The sequence below is a fragment of the Emys orbicularis genome, chromosome 13, assembly GCF_028017835.1.
Source record: "Emys orbicularis isolate rEmyOrb1 chromosome 13, rEmyOrb1.hap1, whole genome shotgun sequence".
NCBI classification, from domain to species: Eukaryota; Metazoa; Chordata; order Testudines; family Emydidae; genus Emys; species Emys orbicularis.
The window spans coordinates 45,694,024-45,718,356 of NC_088695.1; positions in this window are offsets into that span (position 1 = coordinate 45,694,024).

The following is a 24,333-nucleotide window of genomic DNA, read 5'->3' on the forward strand; positions in this document are numbered from 1 at the left end:
TTTGTTATAACAATAGCAGTCATTCCTCTTGACAAGCACAGTGACCAACGGCTGTTAAGTAATGAGAAAGACACTTTGAAATTCCAATATATCAATCATTTACAATCATTTATTTCAGTCACTGGTGGCCTGCTCAGAGGTGAGCAAGGACTGCTCAGTGCAAACATGCAGGGATAGCTCAGTGGTTTGAGCATTGGCCTGTTAAACCCAGCGTTGTGAGTTCAATCCTTGAGGGGGCCACTTAGGGATCTGGAGCAAAATCAGTACTTGGTCCTGCTAGTGAAGGCAGGGGGCTGGACTCAATGACCTTTTGGGTCCCTTCCAGTTCTAGGAGATAGGATATCTCCATATATTATTATATTATTCTCACAGTCTTAAAAGCAGCTGTTCAAGCAACAAGGGGTTGTTTCTGACGTATTCCACAGCTCGTTTATTTTTATCTTTGCTAATTTTACCACCTCCTCCAATCAGGGGAGGGGAATTGTGGGGTAAGATTTTTGTAAAGGCATTTTTAAGCCAAGTGGGTTGAGAAAGGAGACAAGAGCATTACTTCCCACAGATTTCACTTTCTTTATCCCACAGACTCCCATGCGCTTAACAGAAGGAAAATGCTCTAACAATCAAAGTGAATAAAGTTCTACATATGTTGGAACTATTGATTATGAATAATAGTCGCAGTGAATTCCACCGCTTTTCTGGTTAGCAAATCATTTGAGCGCGGATCCTGATTTTCGTGGGACGGAATAGTTATTTGTACGTATTCACCAGGAGGCTTAGGAAAAAAATAATGTTCATCAGATTATCTGCAAACTGCTCACTTTGAAAACTACTATGACTATCAGCCTAACTTCAGCAGCAGACCTACACTTCAAATCCACACTAATCATTGACTGTAAGGCTGTGGAAAATATTGAACTAACATTCCCCCAGCAGCTCTATTAATGTGCCTCAGTCCTAACCTGCAGAAACACTCACCTCCTCAGAGCAGAAATAACGGTGATTTCTTGATACGAACGAGTGGGAACTAGGAGGAGACCGGCCACATTCTTTTGGCTTATGACCTACGGTTTGACTCAAACTCTGATCTTCAGTGGTGAAAGGCTGAGGGGGTCAAATCACTGTGCTACTAAGGAGCAATGCTAATGAAAAAGCTCATGCTCTGTTTGGTTCTTTTAAGCTTGATGTCATCCAGCTATATTCAGGGGTGCTGGAAGTAGGGGTACTGGGGGTACGGTAGCACCCCCAGCTTGAAATGGTTTCCATCATATCCAGGGTTTACAGTTTTGTTCAATGGCTCTCAGCACCCCCACTATAAAAATTGTTCCAGTGCCACTGGCTATAATATTGAACAAGCAGAGAAATGTTAACAACGAATCTGGTAGTATTCACATGAGTGAATGGGCTCCTTCTGCCACCTGACTGTGAGCTACACAATTGATGTCAGATTTCTGGCCTGCAAATTATAAGAGGCCTATTAAAATGAAAGAATACAGAGGCCATGGCTGTTGTGTTGTTCATAGGAACACTAAAAACACAGATGACAATGAATTATTTTCAAGTGAACGTGAATGTCTTCAGAGTTTCCATAGGAATTCAGTGAGTGTTAATATCAATGTTGCTAAAACAAAATATCACTCAATCCTCTGGTAATTGTAATTATATATAATCAGTCTGGAATATATGATCAAACATATACTAGTTGTCACCCTCCTGAGGTAAACCAGCCCTGTTTCCAGCACGAGTTATTAAAGGAAATGGAAAGTGAAATTCACGGGCTATATTAGTTGCAGAACCACCTCTGCAATGACAAATTGTATGGTACAGTGACACTTTATTACAATGGCACTGTCAGCAGGTTGCCTGAAACATGACGTTGCGTTAGCTTTTTAAAGAGAACAGGCAGAAGAGAAATTTGTCATCAGCAAGCTGATAAATGGACGTGAAAGTTCCTGATCCATTGATTATAATATTTCAGAAATTATATTCTGCTCTTATTTTCTAAGGAACTAAAAACTAAAGACAAAATAGTAGTATTATTTTTATTAGTTTAGGAGATTGGCTTAAATTTGAAGGCCAGTTCCTTTGCTAGCATAAATCAGCATAGCCCCCACTGATGCCAATGCATTAGCTGAGGGTCTGGCCCTTTGAGTCTTGTGGCTGCAGTTTACTGTTCAGGAAATGAATGGAGTGACCCAGGTGTCTCTTCAGTTATTGAAAGGGTTAAGAATACAAGAGTACCAGGAGGCGTGAGCCGGAATGACATTGTGCATCGACTACGAGAAAGGGACCAAGAAACTTTTTCCGTTGGACCAAATGAATTGGAACCATAAACTCACTGAATGTTAAATCTCACCAAATGAGGGTCAATCCATCCTCCTCATCGTATCCACTCATTATGTTCAGGTGTGGAGTATAGCCATTGTATGAACATACCCTCGTATCTCAATGTCTGTACTTTGACCCGTTAACCTTTTACCCCCAATCAGGGATATTGTGGATTATGTATTCTTTACGCCATCTGATCTTAAACCGAACTTCGCACCCCTTGATAATCTGTACGTTATTCCCTGATAACCAGAAACTTCTACGCTTAAACTCTGTACCATTCACTTTTTTAAAAAAAAACATCATCTTAATAAAATTTATTCAGGATGCTGATGCCAGTCTCAATTGATCACAGAGAAGGAGGCTAGTCATTTTTCATCTTCCATAATCACAAATACGACTCCTAAACTGAGACAATCCCTGGCATTGAGGGGATATGGATTAGTGGAAGAAGGATGGGGAAGAAGTAAATGGTGCACAATAAATGGTTCCATTATTAATCACATAGATATTACCCTCCTCATAAATGGTATATGTACATCAAATATATACTCTAGGTAAAATGGTCTGAGAAAGTATTCCTGGTTTTGTGTATTGTGTTTATAAAGTAATCATCTGAATCTGAATTTTAAATTAGCACACAAACATTGACTCTGAAAGTGCTAGGAGGATTAGGGGGAAGAAACAAAACAATGTGACTTATCTGACCATTTGCAATTAATCAACAGAGTTCCAACAAATATAATATTTTAAGAATGAAATTGTGGATCCCTTGAAATGAATGGCAAAACTACCCTGGACTTCAATTCGACTGGGGTTTCACCCTCAGAGAATTGTTTATGATCAGTTCATCTAATGCACAGAATAGCTATTTATCTGATGGTGCTTTGACAGCTGTCTCACTGTTCCCTTCTTCTGTTTGTCATATATACACGCAGTCTTGCCTCTTAAACTTAGACTGTAGGCTCTTTTGGAGATGGACTACCATTTTGTTATATGTTTGTACAGCTCCCAAGCACAGTGGGTCCCTTGAGGCTTGGGTCCTTGGCTGCACCAAGTGCTGATAAAATAGGTGAGAAGTTCAAATCACACGCTTTCCTGCTTCATCTTGTTTTGCATTTATCCAGCCAAATGTCAGTTACTGGAATACTGCATTGTCCCAAGGGTCTCAATAATTTGGTAGAGTCAAAGAGAATATTATAAATTGCATCTGAAAAAGTCCACTTGGGAAATCACAATGCTACTACTACTGTCAGTAGGAGAAAAAATTCCATGCTGCAACGTAAGAAGCAGTTGGCAGCAAAACCCTTTTAAACCGGGGAAATCTAAATATCATGAGCTGCTTATTAACCTTGCACTATTTTCTTGAGTACATTTCCCAGAACACCCCAGTCACCTCTGACTTTCTGCCAGGGCAACAGCTGTGTTCATTGTCCAATCTCCTGTCCTCACCGTTACTACACTGATTATAATAAAACTGCCCAAACACCCTGAAAGGTTCCTGAAAGGACAAATGGATATAAACTGGCCATCAGTAAATTTTGATCTGAAATTAAATGAAGGTTTCTAATCATCAGAGGAATGAAGTTCTGGAACAGCCTTCAAGGGGAAGTAGTGGGGGCCAAAAAGCTAACTTGTTTCAAGGTTGAGCTTGATAAACTTATGGAGGAGGTGGTATGATGAGATTGGCTACAATGGTATATGGCCCATCCATGATGGCTATTAGCAAATATCTCCAATGGACTAAGATGGGACACTAGATGGGGAGAGCTCTGAGTTACTACAGAGAATTCTTTCTAAGGTATCTGGCTGGTGGGTCTTGTCCACATGCCCAGGGTCTAACTTATCACCATATTTAGGGTTGAAAAGGAATTATCCCACAGGTCAAGGATGTTTGGAAATGGGAGGTTTCGTTCAGATCCATCTGAAATACTGGGTTAGTCAGAATATTACAGGTATAAAAACCACTACAACAATTCTCCTATTAGGTGCTTTCTCCTCTTCCTTAACTAGTGTAAAGTCAGGAGAATACTCCACTGAAGTCAGTTGAGTTACTATATTCTTACTTGGGTCTTTAGCTAGTATAAGTGCGAGGCAAATCAGGCTCTGTAAATTATTTTCATTAGAGCAGTTTAATAGCTAGAAAACACTGTGCACTCGGTGGCCTGCATTAGAGTTAAGGGAACAAATTACGCAAGCAGTTCACTAGCAAAGACCGTCAACTCTGCCATAGTAATTGGCTGCAAATACAAGTGTGAGAGTATAGTGAGTGAGAATACAGCACTCAAGAGTCAGAACATGACAGTTAGTTTATCAACCATCAAAAAGTCAAAGGTTGCACATTCAGATTCCTGCCTAAACTGAAAGCAGCACTATCAAGATAGGGCAGTAAATGATGGTATTTTCTGCCCAGTCAAACTGAGGAAATCCTGGCAATTGGAAAGCCACTCTTATAAAGTTTCCAGGACAAAGAGACAAGTAAATTCCATGTTTATCCCAACCGACCATCCAAGTCCCTTGAAGTTCACCCAATATGGCCATGTGTTCCAAGCAGGGGAATAGGCGTCAGGAGATCTGGATTCTATTGATAGTTTTACCATTGATCATTCGGTGCCTAGTCACATCACTTTCAGACATATGTCTCAGCATCTATCTATGTAATTTGGGCATACTGTATCCACCTTTGTAAAGTGCTTTCAGATCATCAGGTTAAAGACCCTATAAATTCCAGTTCTCTATAAGAAAACAAAGTTACAATTACTGTAAATCCATTTGCTTTTGAATGGTATGCATGTACCTGCCTATACTTGCTAGTACTGCACTGCCTGCCCCTTCTTTCTTTATTGTGTCATTTTCCAGATTCAAATTATAGCCACCACATGATGAAGGCAGGGCATGGCTGGCACAATCTAATTTTTGATAATGGACATATTTTAGTTGCTTTTTTATTATCTTGTCCAAGAGAATATTCTCTGTCTTTGTCTCTTCCCTTTTGACAAATACACAACTTGTTCAGAATTATGTTAGGAAGGTAAATGATTGGCCATGGTGTTTTCTGATAGAACTAATAATGTATAAAACAGAATCAGAGATAAAAACATTCAAATGCTTATTAATTCGATCTACTCTCTAACACCATTCCTAAATGAAATGCAGAATATAGAGCTGGTCAAAAATTTTCCACTAAAAACATTTCCCACCACCCGGTGAAATATGGCTTTTTGGTTAAATGGAAACTTTTGTGGAAAAAATAAGTTTTAGTCAAAAAAATGTGTGTGGAGGAAAATAAAAAAAAATTTCCTGACCAGCCTTACACTCACTAATTTATAATTGAAAAATTAAAAACAAACAAACAGAGTAATGAGGTGGGGTTTATGTATAGCAATCTGGTTGCCTTTTACACCAGTAATTATTATTTTGTGAAACTTTATTTCATAATTTTACTTTTGCCCATCTGTGGTGTAAAATAAATGTGAACCTTTTTCACCATTTCATTCCATGTGATTTTGCACTCAAAATTCTGATTCTTCTTGTATACGTGATATACTGAGCGACTAGAAATATCTTTATATGGAAACATCACAGCACGTTTGCATGAAAGTTTGCACTTACATGGTTTTTGACCCCAAGTGTGTGTATTTATGGAGTTTTAGGGTCTAATTCAAAACCTGTTGAAGTTAGTAGGAGTATTTCCATTGACTTCAGTGGACTTTGGAACAGGCACTTAGAAAACACAGGTTTCAGAGTGGTAGCCGTGTTAGTCTGTATCAGCAAAAAGAACGAGAAGAAGTGTAGAACACTTCAACCTCCCTGGACACTCAATTACAGACCTAAAAGTCGCAATTCTTCAACAAAAAACCTTCAGAAACAGACTCCAACCAGCAACTGCAGAACTGGAATTAATTTGCAAACTGGACACCATTAAATTAGGCTTGAATAAAGACTGGGAGTGGATGGGTCATTACACAAACTAAAAACTATTTCCCCATGCTAATTTCCCCCCCTATGTTACTCACACCTTCTTGTCAACTGTTTGAAATGGGCCATCCTGATTATCACTACAAAAGTTTTTTTTTCTCCTGCTGATAATAGCCCACCTTAATTGATTTGTCTTGTTAGAGTTGGTATGGCAACCCCCATCTTTTCATGTTCTCTGTATATATCTATATCTATATATCTTCCTACTGTATTTTCCACTCCATGCATCTGATGAAGTGGGTTTTAGCCCACGAAAGCTGATGCCCAAATAAATGTGTTAGTCTCTAAGGTGCCACAAGTACTCCTCGTTCTTTTTAGAAAACACATGTTCTAACGTGGGCCGACCAAAAGGCTGGGAGTCAGGAATTCTTGGATTTCATTCCTACGTCTGCCACTTTTCAGCCTTAATAACACTTTATACTTATACAGGATTTTAAAAACATCACTCACTACATCCCCTGAGGTAGATTACTGATGAATCGGTGACCATTCATTGTTTCTCAAAAAAATACACAGGTGCAGTATTTGAACATATAGAAGGAAGGATAAGAAGGGGACTTCCCAATATGAGCTTTCATTTTGCCAAAATTATTATACAACATGCTTTACAAGGAATTTACATTCACATCTCCAGACACATTAAATCATGTTTTCTTCTTTCTTACGAAGAAGATAATGAGCTTTTAGGGAAGATTAAAGTCCACATCAGGAAAAGGCAGGTATACACACAGTCCCTCCAAGAAATAAACTTGGAACTCTATTAATTGCTCCTTTCCCCCCTCCTGCTTACTTGGAAAAAATTGGAACGGATGGATATCTTAAGGGGAAAATGTCTAATTCCAGGTACTGCAGCGTTTGGCCTGTAACAGCTAGTGCCCTCTGCTGCCTAATGATACAAAACTGCAGCAGCCTTTAAAAAGATTACACTGCATGGGTTTAAAAGCAATACGAGCTTGGAAGTGAAAATGAAACTTCCCAAAACAGGAACAGTGTAAAAAAAGTCAATGAACACAAGCCACTTGAAGTCACACTCGTGATGGTCCAAACAAAGATTAATGGGAAATGTACATCATTAATAAAAGAGCTAGTCCTTGACCAACCAGTAGTTGACCGATGAGGTGCATCTGTTTACTGACTTCTGGGATTTCCAGTTCTCGATACTTTTCTGTAACTTCCTTGCTGCTAAATCCTGACCATAGGAAGGGATTTCCCCACACGTCACATTGTACTGAGAAATAAAGCCCCCACATTCCGCTTTAGCTTCATTAAAAGAAAAGTCGTTCGTTCAAAATACATTATGAAAGAAAGAAAATTGTGAAATGCAAAATTGCCGTGAAAACTCCACCTTCTCCTTAGAAACTGAGAAAGCAAAACAAAATAGTAACGAATAAAGGGGGCTATTCCACTGAATTTGGTCAAAAATACTTTGTCTGTGGTCGGTCTATAAATTAATAACATCACACATTAAAAGTGTCCCAGTGCTCTGTCATCCTCCAGACAGATGACAGCAGCCTTAAAATAATGCATATTGGACCGAATCCAAAGCCCACATACCCATGGACAATTCCACTGACTCCTGATTTACTTTGGTGTAAATAAGATCAGAGTGAGGCCCACTGTATTGCAACACAAACTGACCAAAGCCAGGAAGTTCACAGTTCAGGCAGACACAGCCTCCTTCGCTCACATTCCCATGAGCAGGAAAAAGAACAATTGAAATGAATGATGGGGGGAGACTCTCAGTTCTTGTGCTGCAATACTCTATTAACATGACATTACAATAGCATCTCAGGGCCACATCCGAGATAGCACTAGTGGCTGTCCAGGCACATATGTAGCTACAGTCCCTGCCCTGAAACACTTGCAGTCTAAGTAGATACAGAGTGGGAGGGGAAACAGAGGCACAGATAGTGGCAATGAAAAGGAGGCTTCAGATATCTCAGGTTGGACATCAGAAACCCAGCCCATTGCTCATCAAGAGACACTGTTAATCTAAATGACTTGTCCAGTATCAGGAAGGAAGTTTGTGGCAGAACCGCGGACAAACCCATTAATCTCCTGACGCTTGGGTCTGTGCTTTCACCACTGCGCCATGTTACATAGCTAGGCTTGCCTGACTACAAGCCAAAGACCATGTGCTTGCACTGGAGCACAACAGTTTCCATGCCTGGTGGAATAGAGGCTTGCGCATAAGAGAAGGTCTTACTGCCTACTTCAGCACAAATGGGCCAAACCCTGTTTTCCATTATGCCAAAAGCTAACGTCCCATTGAATTCTATGGGAACTGGAACAACACCGAAGGATGCATGAATTTTCATGTGTCAGCATATAATCCAGACCAGGCCAATGCAGAAATGTTCTGAGGACCCATTACATCATGATGATGGCCCATAGGAGCCATCCCTTTAAGACCTCATCCGCGGTTGTCATCACATTGCAAAGCATTGAGGTCACTCTCCCTCACACTCCTGGGATGAGTTACCACACTTTGAGACTCTTCATATCTAGTGCTTCCCCGAAGAGCCACCCATATTACTATCCATTCTTTATGGTGTGGCTCATGAAACATGGACCTTTCGGGGCTGGCACGGTGATGTGAACATCATCCAACCAGTGGCATTGTAGGACATCGCCTCACAGTGCCAGCCTGTGAGATAGGGGATGTTGGTGGAAGAGCTGCACATCATGTAGGCACACAAAGAAGCCCTCCTACCTAACTCTCTAAGTGATAGAGTGAAACATTGCTCATTGCTTTATTTAATTAGATTGAAAGCTATTCTGATGCTCTGGCAAGAACTGCCACTTTCTCAAGTCTCGGAGCAGGACACTCTGTTTGCTAGCATCTCGTTATAAATCTTGCCTTAGTCAAGGCTTGGCAAACTTTTTCCCTTTGTGAATGAAACATTCTGTACTTATATTGCATTGAGTGGAGACCCAATACCATCCTTATGTGGAGTGCTTTGCAGACAGCATCTCATCTACAACAGTACCCTTTCAGCATAGGACATCAGAGCTCATTACACTTTGCTTTCAGTTCAATAGAAAATCCATTGGGCATTTAATTTTAGTGCTAGACAAACAGGATATGAGGACTTTCTGAACTCTGATGAATGCTTCAGAAAGGAGCTCTGTAGTTCACCCAAAATGCCAATGCACTGAGCTGCGCAATCATAGTCAATATGAACGAATGTTTGCAGCTGAGCAAATAAGGTGAAAAATTAGAACAGAAAGTTAGCATGACAACTATGCATCTCTTAAATCTCCCTTAATCCTTCTGAATAGGCTTTGTGTTGGCCGTTTGCTCAGGGGTAAATTTCACCTATAAAATAATTGTGGAAGAATCTTCAAGTTTCCTGATTATAAGCACTCATTAGTATATTACTTGCATTAGCATATTAGTGCCTTAAGAGCTCATTCAGGATGGGGCCTCATTACACTAATATATCAGTATCCTATATTTAATTTTCTGCTCTAAGCAGAAGGTTAACATTAGAGTTGGGTACAAAACCAAACACAAATAACACCTTAAAAAAAAAAAAAAGCAGCTACATTTCTCAGTTTTAATTTTGAAATGTTAAAAATGGACTTATTTTCTTGCTTCCATTAATTTGTTTGACTTAAAAAAATTTTTTTTAATCAGAAACCTGTTTTTTGGTAAACAAGAAATGTTGATATCCATTTAATTAATTTTATGCTTTCAATAACATGCAAACAAAAAGCACTGAATGTGTTGCAAAAAACAAAGTTTTGACACTGACATTTTTCATGAGAAAATATATGCTTTTTGCTGAAAACCCTTTTTATCCAAATTTTTCAACCAACTTCAGATAACCTAAAACAATGGCAGTGTTCCTAAAGAAATATATTGTTGAAGCCAATATGTGTGTGTTGAAATTCAACAAGCATTTGATTGTGCCTCATTTTATGTGTCATTATACTCAATGTTGCTTGTGTCCAGATATATATAAAGATTTGCAGGTGGAAACAAAGATGTTGTGCTAGGCCAATGAATGATTTTGCTTAATTCATTGTACCTTGATACTTACAACCATCTAAGTCTTTGCATGTTGAAGGCCACTGCCCACTTTGTTTAAACCTCTGAGTGGTTTGAACAAACCCATAGTTTTCTCAGGTCCCAATCCTGAAGCCTATAAAGGCTTGTTGAAATCAATAGACTCTTTGAAAACTGATCAAGAAACAGAGTTTTCAGTAAGGGCTCCATTCTTATATGTCCATACCAAGAAAGCCACTAAAATGGCAGATGGAGGTGGTTGTGAGTTTAACTTTGACTATCCTTGTTTCTGATCTTGTCCTCCCACTTGATATGGAGCAGCTGACGGAGACAACGAGAATTGAAAACATCAATCCGGTGTTCTTCTGCCTTATTCAGTGCCCGTGTTTCACAACAGAGCTGGTATAACTGTGGTTCTATATGTCCACACCTTTTGAGCATTCTCCAACATTGTCTATGGTGCTGCCCAAATATATGACAGCTGCTTAATCTTCTTAGAGTATGCGCAACGTGCCTCAAATGGCACGTAATCAGGATTCATCATTGAATTTGGTCCACTGGTTGGATCATTAGCTTCACTGGCTTGAGCCGGGTACTAACGGGGAGTGCGATGTGAACTCTGATCCATGCCCCCCAGCTGTTCAATGTCCCATCTGGATTGAGTACTAAGTGCTAATCCAGCTACAAAACACTAATATAAATGGCTGTACTGAACTTTACACAATTAGTTTTTATCCACAAGCATCTTGTATCTGACGGCAATGAACATGCCCGCATTTATGAGGCATGCTTTTTCTGTAATTTCTGTAAAATAAGGTTTACTCATCCTTCCAGCTGAACTTTGAGGTTTCGAGGAATGAATTTCAATGTCTTGATTATATTAACAGCAATTCACGTAGGTGTGTTCTTTGTCCATCCATAAAATGTTATAAATATGTGTAAACTTAGCAAAACAAATCTCCAGTTGTTTTGTGTATTACGTGTGTGTGTGTGTGTGTGTGTGTGTGTATCTGAACTTTGTAGAAGAAATTAGATTTATTTTAATTGAGAAAAATTTAACTCAGAGAAAGTGGGAACAGGAATAAAAAGATAGACTCATAGAAACATAGAAAGGTAGTGCTGAGGCAGAACCAAGTAAACCTAGACTATCCCTGATAGGTGTTTGTCCACCCTGCTCTTAAAAACCTCCAAAGACAGGGATGCCACAACCTCCCTTGGAAGCCTGTTCCAGAACATGAAAGGATAAATGATGTTTAGGTCAAAAAAGTTCAGATGATCATAGATTCTTGATGTATGTCTACACTGCAATTAAACACCCACGGCTGGCCCGCATCAGCTGACCCAGGCTTGTGGGCTCAGGCTACAGGGCTGTAAAATTGCAGTGGGCTCCAGTAAGGGGAAAGGGGAGGGTCCCAGAGCCCAGGCTCCAACTCCAACCCGATCATCTACACTGCAATTTTACAGCCTGAGCCCACAAGCCTGAGTCAGCTGATGTGGGCCATTTGAAAACGGAGAATCCACCATTTCCCTTGGTAGATTATAATCATCACTCTGAGGGTGAGTAACCATTGCAACAATTATTTTTTTGCCTAAATTTCCAGCTATTGGTTCTTGTTATCCCTTTCTCCACTAAATAAACAAGCCCTTCAGCACCCAGTATTTTCTCCCCAGAAAAGTTCTTATCATAAGAACATAAGAACATAAGAAAGGCCGTACTGGGTCAGACCAAAGGTCCATCTAGCCCAGTATCTGTCTACCGACAGTGGCCAATGCCAGGTGCCCCAGAGGGAGTGAACCTAACAGGCAATGATCAAGTGATCTCTCTCCTGCCATCCATCTCCATCCTCTGACGAACAGAGGCTAGGGACACCATTCTTACCCATCCTGGCTAATAGCCATTTATGGACTTAGCCACCATGAATTTATCCAGTCCCCTTTTAAACATTGTTATAGTCCTAGCCTTCACAACCTCCTCAGGTAAGGAGTTCCACAAGTTGACTGTGCGCTGCGTGAAGAAGAACTTCCTTTTATTTGTTTTAAACCTGCTGCCTATTAATTTCTTTTGGTGACCCCTAGTTCTTGTATTATGGGAATAAGTAAATAACTTTTCCTTATCCACTTTCTCAACATCACTCATGATTTTATATACCTCTATCATGTCCCCCCTTAGTCTTCTCTTTTCCAAACTGAAGAGTCCTAGCCTCTTTAATCTTTCCTCATATGGGACCCTCTCTAAACCCTTAATCATTTTAGTTGCTCTTTTCTGAACCTTTTCTAGTGCTAGAATATCTTTTTTGAGGTGAGGAGACCACATCTGTACACAGTATTCGAGATGTGGGCGAACCATGGATTTATATAAGGGCAATAATATATTCTCAGTCTTATTCTCTATCCCCTTTTTAATGATTCCTAACATCCTGTTTGCTTTTTTGACCGCCTCTGCACACTGCGTGGACATCTTTAGAGAACTATCCACGATGACGCCAAGATCTTTTTCCTGACTCGTTGTAGCTAAATTAGCCCCCATCATGTTGTATGTATAGTTGGGGTTATTTTTTCCAATGTGCATTACTTTACATTTATCCACATTAAATTTCATTTGCCATTATCCAGTAATCACCTCTCAATCTTCTTTTTGATAAAGTCTCTCTCTCTGTAAAGCATTTTCTCCAGCCTTCAAATAGTTTTTGTGTCTCTTTTCTGCATCTTCTCCAATTTTGCAACCTCCGTTTAAAAATGTGGACACCAGAACTGTACAACAGTCTGCATGTTTCAATCTCACCCGTGCTGTGTAGAGAGGCAAAATCACCTTCCTTACTACTAAATGTCTGTTTATTCAAAGTTGTTTCCAGTTTGGATGTAGCTGAAATCACAAAAAACACAAATGTTCATGAGATTTCTTCCCAAAATGTCATGTGAGAACAGTTGATTGAGTGGAATTTCCACAAACCAGTACAGCAAACATCTCCCTAGATCATATGATCTTGCAAGATTTGGATCAATACGGCCTAAAATCTTGTAGGAACAACATCTATGATGTTGGTGCTCCCCGAAGGCAAAGAGTCTGTAAGCAATCGTATGGGATGACACAGATTGAAATCCAAATGTAAATTGTAGCCTTCAGCCAAGTCAGCCTTGATGCCAGCACCATCCCCTAGTTGGCTTGGTTCTTCAATGCCTGCATTTGTGTGTTCATTTACCCCTTTGTAACACATGGACAGAATGGATGTAAAATGTTACACAATCAGCTCATTTCTAGTTTGAAGTTGCAGTAACCATGATATGATACACAGAGATCAGAAGATAAAAAGCAGATTGGTGTTAATACAATAGAATTTTGGACCTTTCATATCCAATAATGTAGGTGCATCATTAGAGATGCCAGGTGGTCACTTGTATGGGATATGCAGCTCTAACAAGAACACTGAACAGTGTGTGCAATTAGAATAAGAATGTAAAACCAATTTAAAGTATCCATGTTTGCAATGGGATCATTTTACCACTACCATGTTCTTTATCTAGTATAGCACTCCTCACATTCTGCTTTTACTATTTTTCATAGGAACTTTGAACTGTAAATGAAAAGCCAATTTGACTGGCAAAGTATCAGAGAACCCCTGGAACTGACACCGTCTCCATCACCAGATTTGTCTCATACAGTACCTGTCAAGTTCCTACAAGACTGCTTCACGTATAACCTTTGGAATTCACCCTTTCAGAGTGACCCCTGCAGTCCCCTTTTCATTGCTGGCGGGGTGCCATCTTCTCTAGCGCATTTATAGGAAAGTGTTGCTGGCATTCTGCTTGGCTCAGAGTCAGTTCCTTTTCTTGCCATAAGGAGTTCATACAACTCCATTTTCCATCAGTTGTCTTGACTGCCTGCAAGTGGGAAGTTATATTTTGACAGACTTAATAATATTGCAGACAGATTTTTTCCCTCTAGGAAAAAAAAATGAAACTGAAACGCCTTTCCCCTCTAACTTTATTCATCATTCAGAATTTACTATCCTTCGCTTTCCTAAGTTTTTAATGGAGAACAGTTGTTCAGCAGTGAGCAGCTGACTTTTACTTGTTTTGACCTTAAGTCATATTTGGCTATATTTGGATTTAAGCTGTATGCTGATCCTGCAAACGCTACGTAGAGTAGTGCTGGCTACCAGGAACAGACTTATTGATGTCAATGAGAGTACACGTGATAGGAAGCATTACTCTTGATTTCCAGGATTACTCCCTATCAGGAGCGTTAAATGATTTCATATTGACCAAAGTAATTGCTATGGGATAAAGACTGAAATCCTTTCTTAGGGATTCGATTGTGATACCTATTCACACTGAGTAGGACCTTACTTCACAAATAGGCCCATCAACTTCATTGGGACTACTTGTGTTGGTAAGTACTACTGAGCATCAGTAAAAGCTGCAAAAATCTGGCCGCCAGACAGCCTTTGTTTTTCACTAAGCTGTCAAATGATGCACGCAGTTTCATTGGCGTGGACAAAATCTTTGCTTATTTTACTTTAGATCTTCCCACTATATCCTTGAATTATTTTGCAGCTTGTATAAATCAAAAAGGGCGAGTAGAGAGTGGGCCAAATCCTATTTCTGTTACTCATGTGAGTAGCCTCACTGAGCAAATATTTTCCAATGAAACAGCAGTCTTATAACACGTACAGCCATAAACCAGTGAAGCCATCGTACTGTGCTAACACTGCACGTACGTGTTATTGACAGTGGTGAAATTCCATAGGACAGATTTCTTTCACAGTGTGCTCTCCCCCATTATGAGCCCTTTTCTATTTCTGATACGCACACATCAAACCTCACAAAAGAAGCACCAGACGTTTGAGACTCAAACCAGCAATAAACAGTGAAGTCAAAACGGAGTCGTAGCTTTATTAGAGCCTTAAAATCACATGCAGGACTAATAGCAACAGTATATGTACAGGTCAAAAGTGATCTATGACTATAAGAAGAGCAAGGACCATGGCTGTGATTGAAGGATTAAGGGACAGATGCGCAGGTGGCTACATAACTCCATTGACCTCAGTGACCATGCCACTGTTCTCATTTACACCAACAGACATTATTATTTCATTCTGATATTGCAGTGGAGTCCAGGGACCCCAATAAGGAACATGACCCCATTGCACAGGTACTGGGCAAACACATAGAAAGTCAGAGCCTCTGTCCGGAAGAGGGTAAAATCTCTGATTTACACCAGTGTAACCAGGGCCGGCTCCAGCTTTTTTGCTGCCCCAAGCGGCGAAGAGGAAAAAAAAAAAAAAGGAAAACCCGATTGAGCTGCTGCCGAAGTGCCACCAAAGAAGAACGGACGTGCCGCCCCAATACCGGACGGAGTGCTGCCCCTTTCTATTGGCCGCCCCAGGCACCTGCTTCCTTCGCTGATGCCTGGAGCCGGCCCTGAGTGTAACATACAGCAGAATCTGCCCTCCTTAGTCCTTTTTGGCCCAGCCAATGTTTCCTCCATTTAATTATAAAAAAGGGGAAAAAAACATAAAAAGTTCAAAACATTGGAAGATGAACACTTGCCATACCTCACTACTGAAAATAGTCATTCTCAGCTGATATGAGCCACATAAGTATCTGAAAAAACACGGCTACCCCTCTGAAATAAATATCTGAAGCTGTCAAATCCATAGGACTGCATTCTAAGCACAACAGCGTTTGAAGACACACAGTACTAGCTGCCATCTATTGAAAGTATTGTGGCCCTGATTCAGCGAAGTATTTAGCCATGTGCTGAAGTCTTCTTGAAGTCAGTGGGACTTAAGTGCTATCTGAATATGGATGAGGCTATTAATGTGTGCTCTTGAATTGGAGGGGAACTGATTTCAGAAGTGCTCAGCACCCACAACTCACACTGGTTTAATATTTTACATTCATGTAACCTAAAAATGTCCACTTTGTGGGAATTCACAATCCCATGGGATGCCGAATATTCTCCATTCCAAGGAAGGTCAGTGGCAATTAATCTTAGACAGGAAATACTAGACCCTAGGACATTAATGGCATCAATCTTTGTGCACCTAATATTCCATGGATTTTAGTCACCGATTTGGGGAGCCCTATCCAGGACTCACTGATGTCAGCAGAAAAACAACCATTGATAACAACTGGAGTTGAATTAGTCCCTGGGTGAAGAAAATAAAACTAAGATTAATATAATCATTTTTTCTAGTGTCATAAAATTGAGGGTACAATATGTTTAGTCCAGTTGACCCGCACTAACCCAATTCATGGCAAGTGATGATGATATAAAATTTTTGGCAGCCTGCTGATGCAACTGTCTTCAATTTCTCTTAGCAAACATTTAATTGGCAACCGGCTAATTCACTGAGTAGCTGGCACGTTTATAAAATGTGACAGCAGGTAGCAAAGGAGATTTCTAAAGCCTTTCAGGCTGGCATCTATTTTAAATCTGACTATGTAGAGTGACTACCTCTGAGCTTCAGAAAGAAACGGGTGTGTGTGGGGGGGAAGGGGAATCCCAACTCTGCCAGGCAAGAGTGAATTCTGCCATTTCATTATGTGTACAGACAAGCAAGACGGAGTATTGTCACACAGATAGATTTGCAGACTTCAATAGCTTGTTTTTGTTGGTTGAACTTTACAGCATTCGGAAACTTGCTGCCTTTTAATTTCTATATTTCTCTTGTTGAAATATGCGGTGTGCACTCTTGGGTATCACCTTACATTGCCCCGTCAGTAAATACATTTCATATGTTTTCCATTAGGAAAGACAGTTTAGACTAGTAGCTGAGAAATGAGGATCATTTCAGCGTAGCTCTTTTTTTCAAGGATCTGTCATGGAAAACGTCTGACTTGATTTATATAGATTTGTAAAAGGTGCCTAAGCAAATCCAACTAGACACACCACATTTTAATTGGCAATTTTTGCCCAGAGAGGTTATTTCTAGTTCTTACTTTCCTAATAATGTATATTTAGGGTTTGTACATGATGATTGAAGATTAACGCATAAATTATATAACACAAGTAAACATGAATTATCCTCCACATTAAAGGAGTTCTGTATCCCTTTTGCCCCCATCAGTTTTAATCAACATATGGTATGAGTGCTGGGCAGTGCACTGTTCAGTCCCTTCGCCTCCCAGTTGCCAGAAATAACTGGGAATGAAGTAGGACTGGTATGAATCTTCCCCATGGTTGCTGGTGGCAAATCCATATTCACAACACAACATGGAGTCTATGGCTTTTATCAAAACATAAGGCAGAAAAAAATTATGAAACAAAAGATATGCAAAAAAAACAAACTAAATTAATGAATGCTTTGTTCAGTATCCTGGCATTTGGATACTGAAAAGAAAAACATTTTTATTATAAACCAATTGTCTTTGCCAAACACTTTCTTTGTTGCCTTTGTTATTTCAGCTATCTCAGCTTGAATAAGAGTGTCCTCTCTGGTAGTCCAGCTTCCCCCAGCAGTGAAGTTGTATAATCCTGAGCTTGTGGTTTTACAATCTCCTGCCATGTAGATAGCAGCTTTCAATCAGAAATTCTCAGAATGCATCACACATTTTAAATGAAACCCCACAGCACCTCTGGAAGGTGGGTCTCATATTACAGATGAGGAAACTGAGGCACAGGATGGTTGAATGACTTGCTCATGGTCAGAGCTGGGAATAGGACACAGTATCTGACTGTGAGTCTTATGCTCTAACTCCTAGTTCAAGGTCTACTTTAGGATTTCACCATAGTATTCTGATGTCTAAAAAAGGGGTGCTCAAGTCTGAGACCACTTAGGCAGAGACGGCACTGAATACAGTAAGTACAGGCTATATGTATGTTTAGATCATCATAGGATTGCTGTAGTTCCCTGACATTGGGAACGCTTATCTCCTTCCAAAGGGTACCCTCAAAATATAGATCTCCTTCATATGCTGAGGAGGAGTCAGCCACCTTCACAGCATCTTCTCTCCCTGCCACCCCACCCTGGACACAGCAGAGAACTTTCTCTGGGTCTGGGAACCTGCATGTCAGGATGGGATAATCACCTTCCTCAGCGATCACATTCAATCTACTAAAAAATAATAATGCAGCCTCAGGTTTTTCCACTGGCTTCCTTTTCTGCTGAGGAACTATCCCTTGAAGGGGGAATCTAATGATAGTTGTGAGTAAGGAAAAACCCCACATTGCCAGGGGACTTATGGAAGTGGGGGTCAGGCCCGGAGCTGGGACAGAGGCCAACAACCTCCATACAGATGGTCCTTGTAAAACCTGCAAGGTTTGGGGCTGACATGTCTCCATCCCAGCCCTTACTCAGCCTGAGAGAACCACTTTCTTTAAGGCCTAATTGATATTGTCCCTTTCAGACACTGAATACAGTAGAGAATGGGATTGTGAATCGGGAGTACATGGTACTATTCCCAGCTCTGCCATTTTGTGATCTCGGATAGAGCAGGAAAGGGCTAAAATGCTGACTGAGGTGTTGTGAGAACTAATGAATCCACGTTAGCACCAGACTCCTTGTTGTTTTTGTAGATACAGACTAACGCGGCTACCCCCTGATACTTGACACGTTAGCAAAGTGATTTGAGATGCTCAGATGAAAGGCTCTATGAGCGCAAAGCATCTTTAGCAGTGACAGCAAGGTCATACTACACTTTCTGTGGGTACTCAGAGGCTTCAGAGACCAAAAGAAAAGCAGCTAAATTAGAAGGGATTAGGGACCAAAATTTATACATGAGGAACAGTGTGACAACTGCACCTCACCTCCCTCTGCATATGCCACAGGGGACCTATGCCAGTCTATGTTATTAACTTTCTCTGCCTGAGTAAATAAATACAAGACATATAAATGTACTATTTACTAATAGCCCTGGCATTTTAGAACAGTCAATTAATAGCTGTGTGTGTCATTATCATATAATATAAACATGATTGCATTAAAAGATTAAATTAATTCATCGAGAAATACTAACTGCACACTTATGCTCCAATACATCTGTTAGTCTTAAAGGTGCCACAGGACTCTCTGTTGCTTCTAATTGCACCTGTTCATTTAACTGCTGCAGCAAATGTATTTAAAAGCATTAGCAGTTTGAACTGGAGGTGGTTCCCAGGATTTGAAGCGGAGATGTACTAACGACCTCCTTCCATCTCATTTCTGGCAGTTGAGTCAGGGTTCATATAACTGCAGTCTGATTTCACTTCATTGCAAAATGGTCTTAATTGTAGATGCACCTAACAAACAGGCTAGTCATTAATGATTAGCCTACATACAAGGAAATGGGTACAAAAACAAAATAATTGCCTTGTTACCCCTCACGCATCTGAACTGAACTGGGTTCCTTTCAAGTAACTTTATGAAGGTACAGAACTGAATTTAAGTATTGATGTTTGGATAATTTGAGAAATGTGGAGATTTTTTTTCGTGTAAATTGATAAATTTTTTGAGTTCAAAACCAGGAAAATACATCAGATATTGAGTCGTTTCACCTTTATTGTGAGATACACACATAGCCTTCCCATGCCTCTCTTCTCCACTTATGAAACTTCCTTTCTACCACCCTTTGTCTGTCTTATCTATTTAGACTGTAATTTCTGCAGGGTAGGGACCATCTCTGACTATTGGTATGTACAGCAGCTAGCACAATGGGACCCCAAACTCAGCTGGGTCTTCTAGGAGCTACCACAATGCAAAAAAGAACTAATTTGTGCAAAGGAATCTTATTGGGTTTAGTGAGAGTAACAGACTTCAGTTCCCTCATTGGTTTCACTGTTACAATGCTAGCATTCCAAGCTGAGATGCCTAAGGAAGAAAAAAAACAGATTGACGCCAAAGGTGTATTACTGAGCCTCATTCACAGCTGGAGAGTGTCATGCTGAGCAAATCTAACTATAGATTTGTGGGTCTCCAACTGACAGCACAGAACACAGAAACTAATTGTGGTTTTTTAAACCAGTGCATTAGCTTTGCAAGCAGTGATAGTCTATACATTCAGCTGCATTAAAGTAAGATAAATCCTCCTCCCACTGAGCAACTTGTAATAGGATTTAGACAGAGTTATTGCCAGTGAGGTCTTGGGTTCAGATCCAGATGCTTAAAGAAAGTAACCAGCCCTGCAGTGCTGTTAACATTGGAAAGGTCTCAGTGGAAAACTCCCTTTTTATTTCTTCACTGTAACACAAGAGAACTTCAACTGATTTATTTCACTATACAGTTAAATACTAGTCAACTGAATTTTCTGGGGAACATACTCAAGGATTTGTTTGTGGTTCATGAGAGGAGTTTTAGGGAAACTCCTCTTTTGTAATTATGTGTTCTAGAACTTCGTGAACAGGGATGATTAGCTTGATAGATAGATAGATATAGATAGATAGAGTTGCCACTCTGCTGAGTAGTATCAGATGTCCAGGACCTTAACAGGACAGAGGAAAAAATCAGTGAAGCAGACCCTGGGTATGTTCTAAGTGCAACTTGTTTTAATTACCCATGTACACTAGTCTCAGACAGAAATGATCACAACCAGCACATAGGCAACTCCTTCTTCCAAGAATCTCAGCCCAGTGCTTAGTTCCCAGGGAGCAACTCTGCTTCAAGAATTGACTTCAGAGACCAAAGCAGACTGTCCTGCTGCTCACACAGCTTGCCCTACCCAAAAGCTACCTCTAACAGAACCTGGCATAACCAACAGCTGACAACAACCCGCATGCCTGCCCAAGATGGAACATTTGCTCGAACGCTAAAAAAAACAAAACAACAACAACGACTTTGTGATGGCTGCTATACCAATATGAATTATTCATTGTTTGTATTGTTTCTTGCTGACAATTGGCCAGATATCTCACTAGGGTACTATCTCTAGGGGCAGCACAGCATTGCAGAATCCCTGAGGGAGCTCAAAGCAGTAGAACTGTAATCATGTTCCTCTATTCAGGCAAGTCTCCATTGCCCCTGCAGTCTAGAGCCCCATCTTCTGAAATGGCCGGCGACCTTTGGTCTCTGCAGCTACACCCACAATTTTACACAACAATAAATAGCAGCACAAACAAAATCACCTTAGAGGAAGATCTACAGCCAGCTGTATATATAGAAAGTAATGCACCTGAGGCCCTGAGAGACAGACTGTAGAAAGAACTTCAACACTGCATCTCTGTGAAAAGATGGAGAATGACCTTTAGTCCCTGTAGAGGCACACTACATCCTTACAAAGCAATAGCAGCTAATCCACCAGGCGCAGGAGACCCCCACTAAAAATTAAGGTGTGAGAGGGAAACTAGCATGATGTTAAACATCACTCTGAAGTCAGTTTAAACAGGGACAAGCTATGTTGAATATTCTGTCAATGGGTCCTGGTTAAATGTATGGTTCCAGTCAAGCAATGCTTCTCAAGGTTAGGGACTCCTTATTTGAAGTCAAACAAAAGGGTGACCCCTTTCCATTGACTATAAAAGTAAGAGTAAGAAAAAAAATGTATCAAGCCCTCTCCCCTCCCCAGTCCTCTGCACCAAAGTTATGGCCACCCCGAAGTTATTCTGGAAATATAGTTTTGTTTTAGAATGGTAATAAAATTTCCAATGTCTTCCCCCCTCCCCAACTGCTTTTCATGACGCCCGGCATCACAACCTATGAGTTGAGAAATACTGCAGCAGATTTTCTCCACAACCCAGCTGACACAATGTGTACACTGACTGAAAAGTCCTGCTTAATGTCATGTTAGTTAACTGGACTCCTCCTAAATTTCTAATGAAGGCAAGTCCATTTGGGGCTAGTCTCTAAGAAGGGGTTGAAAAGGAATGCTCCTTTCATCCTTTCTTTAGCATCTATTCAGGTGCAAGCTACACGCATGCCTATGTTACAATAAACTAATTGCCTCAGTCTATGGTTTTTAGATCATTATACGTTTCTCTGTAAATGCCCTAGAATTTCACAATCAGTACTGTAAGAAAGCTTTTGGTGCCAGATTCTCAGCTGGTATACTGGCATATATGCCTAGTTGTACCAGGTGATGATATGCCCCCATATGTTTCATATTCACACAAGTCATCTGTGGCTAATGACACCTCATTGGCTCTATGTTCATTGTGTCTGTGCATAGCAAGAAATATACAGTAAAGAAAAAAATGTGGATTAAATAAAGAAGGAAGGCAGCTTATGCAGATATTTGGTCTTTATTCAGTTCTTTTTCTCTGTAGTTTCTAGTATATCAAATAAAAATACCCTCTGGCTTTTCTGGTTGGAAAATCAGTTCCTGTGATGGAAATCAATGCACTTCTGGCTTAGTGAGCTGGCAGCCAAATTGAATAGGGTTCCAAGTGAATTGTAAACCAGATATCCCATTCATCTCACTGGCATGTTAACAAGAAAGTGGTTCAGAACAGAAACACTCAGCGCTTGAGTCTCTGAAATACAATTAATATTTTATAATTATATTCCATGAATACTGATGAACACCAGTGCCTAACTTAACCTAAACAATTCTGGCCTCAGGATGTTCAAGACACTTACTTAACACTGTGTGGAGCTAAGTTCACTTGATAGAGGCAGACTTATTGGTCTTATTTTTATGCAGATTCTGCCAGCCTACAACAATCTAATTCAGCAAATTCTCCAAGTCCCAGCCTTCTGCTCCTCTGACCAATGACTGGAAACTGCGTAAGATTGTACCCAGTTGCATAGACATTTATGAGATGGGGAAGTTAGACTCTACTAAAATCATTTAACTTGTGACTGAAATTGAACATACTGTAGCTTTGCAGATATATTAAACTCTAGTGCTGTCATATTCTGCCATCTGGCTAATAATCAGATGTTCTTTTAATGTAGCATGTGACTGACAATATTCTTTTTGATGCTACCTATGCATGAAGCATGAGCTCTAATTACAGTACTTATGGCCAGATTTTAATATTTTTGACTCCAGTAAAATGCAAGAACCTTCATTAAGGTCAATGGATCTATCTATCCATCTATGTTTCTATATTGTATCAATTGCTGTAGTATTAGGTTCAGAGTGGAGAAATCTCAGGAAGAGAAGTTGTTTTTATTATGTTTACACTTTGCCACCCCTACATCACTGCATTAGCTGTTCTAGGTCCTAAATAAAGTCTGTTACTCCACTAACCTTACTGAGCGTAGAGAGATCCCATCACTGCCACATAGAACAATCTGACACATTTATTGCCCGTATCTACACAGAAAATTTCCACAGGGTTCCACTTAGCTCATGAGCATTGATATTAGGGATGGGCAAGCAAACCAGTTTGGGGGGAAATAATTTTCCCCCCCATTTCCTGAAATGAATACCTGCTTCAGTTTCGAAAAGTTGCACTATATATTTCCCAGAACAGAAGTGAAAAAGCCTAAATTCTCACAAGAAAGCCTACCGATCTCAGCTTTCAGTCCACGTACGCAAATTCCAGAAGTTTGAAGAGTTTAGATACTCGGTCGAAACTTGGGCCGTGTATCCACACTGAGCCCAATTTCCAAACTTTTTGAGGATCACCCATCACTGGCAGTGCCGTATGTACCTCAACTGTATCTTAATAGTTAATTTATAGAGTGAGAGCATCAACAATGGACTAAGTACTTCAGAGACAAGCATAAAGACAATGGGTCAGATTCTCTAAACAGGTGGAACAACGGGACCATGCCCAAGCCACAAATGCCCTACAGAGAATTTCCCTTTGAGAATGGAACTCTTTTTTTGCCCAAATGTGTTGAATCTGTCACAGTGCCTTTAGCCTGTGGGAGGAGTATCTAAGGTGAGAGGTAGCATAGCAGAGTGGAGCTGTTTTATGTAAATCCTCCACTGCTTATGGCCCATTAAAGTCCATTAAAGACCCTAATATTAGTAGCACAACTGAGAGCAGCCCTCCAGCAGCTCTACATTGTGATGGGGCCAGAACAGCTCTGAGAATCAATGAGCTGTAACTGGCTCCCTGAAGCCCTTTTTCCGCTCCTATGCTAGAAACTAATCCAAGGTTCCTGCTCCAAAAAGTTTACAATCATATGTAATTCTACAGAAATGATAGC